We start from the raw sequence: 9,493 nt of genomic DNA on the forward strand, positions 1-9,493 counted from the left end.
CACATGCATACATGTATAAATCATATATCTCATGCCATCTTTTCACATATATGCATGCATAATATCATGTTCACATATATAGTTCATGCATTTCTACTTAGATATGCATATTTCACGTAATCCACATAATAAACATGTATAAATTACCTCAACCCAGGTTGTCTCAAACCTGGTTATAACATTGCAGCATTTGGAGACTGGTTGTATTGTATCGGGTTTGGGTTTCAAGGGTTGTAAGGGACTGTCGAAGGGGGGTAAGATTGATGGATGGAGGGTTTTCGAAAATCCCTTGTATGATGAGTTTTAGGTCTTCCAAGGACCGCTGAACTGAGTCAACAAAGGCTTGGAACTCAACCTTTGTGACCAGATCGGCCACAGGGGTAACCCCTACAGCAACGGATGCTGCAGGTTGAGCCTCAACTCCAGAGGCGCCCTTAATGCCTTGTGAAAATGTGGGCATTAAAGGACTTCCATCATGTCCTTGATAGCACTCTAGTGAGGAGCTATCTTGTGATGTTGCTACAACTTCTTCTTCTTCCTTGGCTTCAAAGGCCGGGTAAGAGAAGTAGATGTGTGTGCCCTTCGCTAGATCAAGTATCAAAGGGGGGTGTTGTGCACGAACAGGAGATCGCTCTGAATGATCTTGTAGATCAGCAATGCCAGAAGCAACACATGCTTCTGGGAGTGTGATGGGTAGTGTGGAGCCATTAGGCGATGTGGCTCTTATGTCTGCATCGCGTCTATCCAGTTTGGGTCTTGTAGGGCTTCTAAGGTTTTCTTTGGTTCTATCATGCTTAGAAAGTTTGCGAAGAGGCATTCATTGGCAGTGGCAGATTTCGTCCTGACACCAGATGTTGGATCACCAATGATTTGGTGGTGTGGATGATCTTTTGTCCATTTGGTGCTTGATTGGGGTTCTGGAGCAACAGGATGAAGTTCTTCATTAACTGATGGGACTGCTTGCTCCCCCTCGAAGAGATCATCTCCAGAGTGGTGCTCTGGTTCTGGTTCATGGTCTGAAGATACAGAAGAAGTAGAAGGTGAAGTAACATGAGTTTCGGTGAGAGTTGTACTTTCAGCATTGGAGTTTTCATGTTCTTTATTGGCTTTGGAAGAAAGTTTAGTAATTGGTGCATGTCCAGAGATGACTTCTTATTCGAAGATATCTTCAAATAAATGAGCTAATTCTGATTCATTGGGTTTGCCAAGTGATGAAYCAGAKGCTCTCTGTTGTAGTCCGAGTCCTGAACTATTGTGTTCAGAAGTCATTGGTGTGGAATCATCAAAGGACACATTGATGCTTTCGATGACAATTCTTGTCCTTTTGATGTAGACTCTATAGGCCTTAGCAGTTTGAGAATAGCCCAGAAAGATCCCTTCATCAGCTTTCTTGTCGAACTTGCCAAGATATTCCCTATCGTTGAGTACAAAGCATTTGCATCCAAAGACATGAAAATATTTGACATTTGGTCTTCTTTGGCTGATGAGCTCATAGGGTGTCTTTTGGTGCCTCTTGTTGATGATAGATCGGTTCTGGATGAAGCAGGCAGTGGAAATAGCTTCAGCCCAGAATGTGATGGGTAACTCCGATGAAGCAAGCATGGTCCTTGCTGCTTCCACGAGGGTTATGTTCCTTCGTTCCACCACTCCATTCTGTTGTGGAGTTCTAGCTGTTGAGAAGTTTTGTGTAATGCCTTCACTAATGAGGTATTCATCGATTCTAGCATTTTTTTAATTCAGTTCTATTGTCGCTTCTAACCTTTATTACTTTTTGTTGTAGAAGTACTTGGAGCCTTTTCATCACTCTAATGAGTATGTCAGGAACATCTGATTTATTCTTTACAAATTCAACACAGGTGTATCTGGAGTATTCATCAACCAGTACTAACATGTACTTCTTTCCAGAGAGGCTTTGAGTTGATTTTGGCCCACAGAGATCTATATGTACCATGTCCAAGGGCTTGGTGCAGGAGGTTTCTGACTTGCTTTTATGTGAGGCCCGTCTTAGCTTTTCCATCTCACAGGCTGAGCATAGATGATCTTTTTCAAATTTAAGATACAGAATTCCCTTGACCAGCAACATAAGCCACTTTGCTGATAGAGATGTTTCCTTTGATGAGAGTGCCATATCCCTTGATTGTACCCTTGCTGTTGTCTCCAAAAGTCATAGAGCCTCCAGATTTTTCATTGAAGAAGGACAGCAGACTTTTATCACCAGTCTTGTGCCTGGAGCAACCTGAATCCATGTACGATGGTTGCACATGCTGGTCCTGCAAGACAAAGTAGGGGTTTTAGGTACCCATTTCATAATGGGTCCTCGTTTGTTAGTGTTAGATACTTCTCTCTTGTCATTTTCCTTTGCCTTTGCAGGCTTGGGTTGATTTTCATTTCCCTTGCCCTTAAACTTGGGCTTTTTCACATTTTTATTGATGTTAATTTTATAGCAATAGACGTGTTTGGAAAATATGCAGTGATGTGTCAACATGTGATTCCGCAGGTTTTGTAAAAGAGTTAAACATTGATAGTTATGATGCTTTGGACATGTATGTCTAACATTCTTTTTATTCGATGGAAACAAAGAAGTAAATGCAGGGAATGAAGATCCTGTCCTAGCATCGGTTGTTTTTACAAACTTCCTATCTAGTGTGGATTTTTTATTTGTGGTTTTGGTCTTTACTTCTCTCCTCTTGAGGAAGTGCTTCTTTTCTTTAGCTGAAGTAGAGAAAAAGTGGTGGTTAGTTTTAAAGAGGTAGGCCACTTCTGTTTTTGTTCACGAGTAAACTTAATGAACTTGAAGGATGTACTAGGGCCTTGTGAGTTATCTTTGGCAGATTTGCTATTTCTCAGTTATCCCTTTCCTTTGTCCAAAGATTTCATCAATGGTGGAACATCAGTTTTCATTGAGGATTTGAAGTTTTTAGGCTTTTTATCCTTAATGATTTCTAGTGACTCACATGCTATTTCCTCTTTAGATTCTGAATCAAAAAAGTCTCTTGTTGATTTCTTAAAGTCAAAAATATCATGAATGTCTGAAGAAGGTGTGGGTCCAGAGGTCGATGCTTCAGGGTGATCTGTTTGAGATTCCATTGTTTCTGACTTGGATGAATTCCCAATGTTACTTGGGCGGATCATCGATTCATCAGCAGATGGTTTCTTACTCAGATCCTCATCGACAGTACTTGTTGATGAAGTGGGGTTGACAATCAGAGGATCTGATTTGGAGATGTCGTTCCACTCATCAGAATTCTTACATGTATTTTTCTCGTATACCACATTTTCAAAATCCTGTCTTGAAACGACAGTTTTTCCATCGACTTTAGCTCTTTTAACATTTGCTTTCGGTTTTGGAGTAAAGTCGGGTTTTTTAACGCATCCAAGTTTGAAAGTGGATTCAAGGGTGGATTTAATTGTTTCAATGAAGGAATCCAATCCCTTGAGTGTCCATTTGACTGTTTAACTTTTCATAAACGTCTTGGGCATCTTTGTACTTCTTCATCAGAAGTTCATTAGTTTTAAGCTTCTAGTGAAGGATCTCCCTTTCCTTTTGAAAGAAATCTTTAAGAGCAACTGAGTTTAGTCTCTCTGCCTCGGATTCTTTTAAGGCCTTAGTTTTCTTTTCTAAGTCCTTTGATATTCGTTTGTTTAGTTCCAGAAGTTTTTCTTCCTCTAATTTCTTAAGTGTGGTGATGCGAGTCTTTTCCTTAGCAAGTTCGGTTTTTTCTTCGGTTAGAAGATCAGTCTCTCTTTTGTAGAAACTTGCTTCTTTTTCCGCTTTTAATCTTCCTGATTTTTCAAAATTTAATTTCTCTTTCAATTTAAAGAAATGCTCTGAAAGTTTTATCACCCTTAACTCCAGCTCAGATGGAGCAGAGTTGGTTTCATTGGAAGTAGACTCACATACCTGATCATCAGAGTTGGAGGTGGATTATGCGGGATATGTGCCCATCAAACAGATGAGTGCTTTATCTTCTTCATCGGATGAAGAGTCGGATACCCAATTTTCTTTCTCAGCCATCAGGCTTCGCTCTCTTGGATTGTACTTGTACTTATTCTTGTAATAATCGGCATACTTTACCAATCGTCCTCTGCACTCTTTTGAAAAATGACCAATTTTCCCGCATCTGAAGCAGCGAAGGTCATTTTTCCTTTCGTTTCTATATTCTTTCTTGTCTTCCCTTCTGTCCTCTCTCTCTTCCCTTTCTTCTCTTCTGTCTTCCCTCTGATAAAATTTTGATGGTTTCTTCTCATGGTATGACTAGTACTTCTCCTTCTTGAAGTCTCTTTGTTCATAGGGTCTCTTGATGAACTTCTTTTGAAACTGTCTTATAATCAAGGCCAGAGACTTAGCAAAGGCTTTGATATCATAATCTGATTCAGATGACTTGTCTTCATATTCCGATTCTACCACCATTGCTTTCTTTCCTTTCTTCTTGTGATCTCCGGTGGAAGTCCTTGATACTTCATTTTCATCAGCAGCAAGAGCCAGAGGTCCACCGATGGATACTTTCTTCTCCATTATGTCATTCTCTTGTGCTGCAAGCGTTCCATATACATCATGAAGTGACCAGCTGTCTAGGTTCTGATCATCTTGAAGGGACATTGACAGCTGAGTCCATTCATCGCCAAGACTTTTGAGAAACGAAACATTGTTTTCTTCCTTTGTTATGGAGATATCATTTCGACGACATTGTTTAATCAATGTGTTGAAACGATCGTAAGTCTTCTATATTGGTTCATCAGGAAGAGCTTTAAAGTTGGTGTATTCGTTGAGACATTGTGCTCTACAATTCTTCTTTGTTTTAGCTCCTCCTTCCAATTGCCTTGCAAGTTCATCCCACAATTTCTTTGCTGTGGAACATGCATCCAGGGATTGAAAAATTTCATTGGGAATGGCCATGATGATTAGTCGCTTAGCCTTCTTGTCAATTTCCACACGCTCAATATCGTCTTCATCCCAGTTCTTTTCATCCTTGGGCATATAATAAAGAAAAAATTTTGCTGTGGTATTTATTCCTGGGACTCTTAGGACAAGAGTCTGTGGAATGTAAGGACCCTCCATTAGGGATCGCAGGAGGTTTCTGTTCATCCCTTCCAAGAAGTTTACCATCCTTATTCTCCATTGTGGGTACTCTTCTCGTTGAAGAGTTGGAGGCTTGGTGAGGGAGGCAACACTATACGCAGAATTCCAGTTGGCCATTGAAGATATGAAGAGAGAGGAATGAGTTTTATGGAGAGATGATGAAATAAGAGATTTTAGTGATCGTTTTGATTGAGAAACAATCAGTTGGCTCTGATACCAATTGTTTATCCCAGATCTCTCAATAACACTAATAAATAGATTATGGATAACCTAAATAAGTAGTGTGGATGAATAAAATGAAGAATATCAAGAACAAAGAATGTGTATATTCAAAGCATATACTTGAGTATTAAATATGCGTAAAAACTCACTTCAAAAGTCTTATTTTACAATAGGCCTAGATACCTATTTATAATAGTGATAAGAAGATAACTATCTAGTAAATCTTCTAGGAAAGATAATGTTTATCTAAAGTATGGATAAACTATAAATCAAGATAAACTTAAAATCCAGCTGTCGATTTGTTATCTCCAGCTGTCTTCCAGGGGATGTTAATTCAACATTTTCTTCATATCTTCATCGCATGCCTCTGGTTGAACTGCTGAAGAAAACTCTAAGTGTTGTTGACCAGAGGGGTGATGAGATGCTTTTTCCATCGCATCTCTGGTTGATTCATCGACCCTCTGGTTCTTCTCCAGACTTAGTCAATTCCGCCTTAACGTCTTCATGGGTCTTTTGTTTCTTCATCATTTATTGTTATTCATTACTTTTATATTTATGAATTATGGGGTCTAACACACTTAGGATTTCTTCCTGCTTTTTTTCCATCGGCCCTCTGCACTTTTACACCTGTATATTTTTCATTACTTTTACAAGAAGAATGATGGGGTCTAACAAAAACCATGTTACTTATTATAGTTTCCCTTTCCACTCATCTTATATATGAACATCTTCTAGACTCACCCTCTACCCAAGCCTCCTTAGTTTCTCCCTCAACAATTGAAGACACGCTACCTTGGTATGTCCCTAAAGACTCGAATGTTGATGAAGAATATGATACTAGTATGGTTCCTAGAAAATCAATCTCTAGCTTATGAAATAAGGAACAAGCTACTGAAGCTTAAGAATCCGCTAAGAAAGCTCAGACAGAAGCTCGCGTAGCTGAGTTGGGCTCTACTGTGGTAAAAGTTTCCCTCTGAACCTCTTAGGGATGAGCTCAGCTTTCTATCTGAAGGTGATCATGAAGAAGCTCTTATATGTTAGGAAGAACTGGAGAGACAACAACTGCTGAAAGAAAGCTTTAAGCTAACCAAAGCACTTGCCATAGACACTCATTCTGCTAGTAAGTTCAAAAAGAAAAATCCATTCGCTGCTCAAGCTACTGTGTTTAAGGGTAGATGAAAAAGACAAGGCTAAAGTAAAACTACTAAAAACCAAGGAGATCCAATGGTGTAGACTTATAGATGATCAACCCCTCAAAAAATCTAAGATCACTAATGTCACCATCACTAGAAGAACCTAATAGAGAAGACTTTTAAGAAGTCTGACTACCTTCAGAGACAATCGAACTTACATCACTTACTATCCTTCCTAGCTTAACAAGTATGGATTCTCTGAATGGCTTGAGATTCAAAGAGATGTTCAGAAATCCAAATCTAAATACAAGAAGATAGCTGAAGAAGAACTTCAGTGACTTCTTGACAAAATGAAGTGCATCATTAGTGTTCTTCTAGAGCCGCTAAAGACTCGTAGAAACTCTACCATTGAAGATAGCCCATCTCACAATAATGAGAATCAAATAAAGTTCTCACTAGATCAGGTTCTCTCCAAACCCACTATCCATGATCTCTAATATTGAATGTCCTTCTTCCTCTTGAAGGCTCTCAGATACCTGGAGACATTATCTACAAACCACTTCACAACATCTCTTCTATGATCTTAATGATGCTATGAGATTTCAAAGATCCTCATAGCTCAACATTGCTCCAATGGAACATCTACTCTTTTTGTGATGCTACTACACTCCCTGGCAGAACACTTGAAAGGAAGATCAGGATCAAGCTAGAAATACAAAGAGATAGAGTAGCTTCCATCATCCCTGCTCATATAACTTTTGATGATCTACATGAGTAGAGTAAATATTCTTTTTGTAATTTTCTTTTCTGTTATTATACTTTACTTTGAGTACTTGTAATCCTTCCTCTACAATTAATGAAAGTTCATTTGAAGTATTTTACTCCATCTAAGTGCTGAAAAAATCCTTCAAAACAGTAGATGGAACATTGTATTTTATGAGTTCCATTTTCTTTCTGTTTATGCTTAGCAATTTTTTATGTTGTTTTGTCATCATCAAATAGGGGGGATCGTTGATTCAAACCTTCTCATTAATTTGATGATGACCTTTTTTACTTAGTGATTGTGTGTTTAAGTTCTATTTATGTGAATATCAGTGACTGAATCTGTTAAGTGATTGCTGAATATTTGTTTATTTAATTGTTTATAACTTAAGTCCTTCTAAAGACAACTCTCATATCAAAGACACTTAAGCGATGTTGAAGAAGTAGTTGAAGATAAAAATAGACTAGTCATGATCTGAAGCGACATTCAGTGATACTATGTTATCTAAAATAATTATGAATTTGACCCAAGTTACCAGCTATAACCGAAGCAGTCTTCAGCGACCACTTCCTTGTTGGATTAATATCTTGTTTATCAAGTTATTTGTCTTATCCTTTTTTGCAGAAGTCAAAACCCATACTCCAATCTGACAGAAGGCACAACACGATTTGCTTTATTATCTTCGTCATGCTCACCAACCCCCTGAAGCACTTTTATATGCGACCAGAGAACTGCTTTGCCTTGGACAAGAAGTACATGTATTCCACTCTTCTCAAGACACATGGATTGTACCTGCTGAGGTGCATTAAATACATAGGTTATAAATAGTTGAGAAACTCTCCTTCTCACTAACATTCTCTATCTATCTTGGCTTTCTTTCTTTATTTCTTATCCTTCTTCTATCTGTAATTCACGCAAGAAAACTTTGTGATTTCTACCTTGTTCTTCATAGATTCTTAATGCTCTAAGATCAAAGTAAGATTGTTTATATTAGAATTACTCCTTTTCTTATTCTGCAACAATCTGTAAAATTATATGTATTGATTCTTCTCAATAATCAATTAACAAATTTAAAAAGTAAAATAGTTATGTTTGTATTCAACCTCCCCCATCTACAAATTGTTTGAGCCTTATTAAACCCCCTTGGGACCAACATATGTATTTAATAATAATATTTAATATGAATTATATATAATGATAAAAATAAATATAAATAATTTATAATATATGTATATATACATAGATGTATATATCGACAGTATATATAGTTTAATATAATATAACTTTAAATAATAAAAATATATACAAGATATATATACACATATATATAACAATAATAATAAAATATAATATATTATCTAACTGGGTTTGATATAACTTTTAATGTTATCCAATTTTCAATGCATTCAACATCATTTCCAACCCAACTATTAAAATAGAACATTAAATAATAGTGGATCCATTCAACATTAAAAAAAATCAACTCCAACCACATTAAAAAAAACTAAAAACTTCCTTTAATATAATAATAATAATAATAAAATAATATATATAGTTACAAAACTTAATATTATATATATATATATATATATATACACTAGTGGTATATCCGCGAGATGCAGCGCGGGTAAATCACAATTCGAAAACATTAGTTTGGCTTTAAATCATGAGTTTGTGTGGTTATTTTACAAGTCAACTAATATATAAAGTTGAAGGTCAATTTTGTTTGTTATCGAATGAAAAGAAAATTGCACATATGTCGGGTTTCTGAAACCATCTACTCAGAGCTCATTACAAAACTTGAAATTCTTGAATGAACAAAGAAATACAATCATTCGTAAAATAATGTTGATCTGTATATTCGAACTGTTGTTTGCTTTTCGTGATGCACTCATCCGTAAATATTTTCTGCAAAAAACGGCGCAATGGTTTTAATATAAACATATGGTACAAAATGTATAATAATATAATTGTTGATTATACCTTATTTATCATGTAAAACTTCTTGATAGACGACGTTTGAGGTGTAAACTCCGACACGATTGGATTTTTTTAACAGGCTTCACTAACACCTTCGTATTCCCCCGTGATATCCCTGTGGACAATGTCACGTAAAGTTTACTGTTAACAGATAAACAGGCTTAGATGGAAAATTTTGATCTTGTCCGAAACATAACCTTGTGTAATTGGATATGCAATTAATGCTCCAATCTGAGTTTCGTTTAAATCAATTTCTAGCAGTTTAGTAACCATATGTCTCCACCATAGAAACAAAGGCTTGTCTTTCGAAAATGA

Source organism: Cynara cardunculus, assembly GCF_001531365.2.
Source record: "Cynara cardunculus var. scolymus isolate 2C chromosome LG 2, CcrdV1, whole genome shotgun sequence".
NCBI classification, from domain to species: Eukaryota; Viridiplantae; Streptophyta; class Magnoliopsida; order Asterales; family Asteraceae; genus Cynara; species Cynara cardunculus.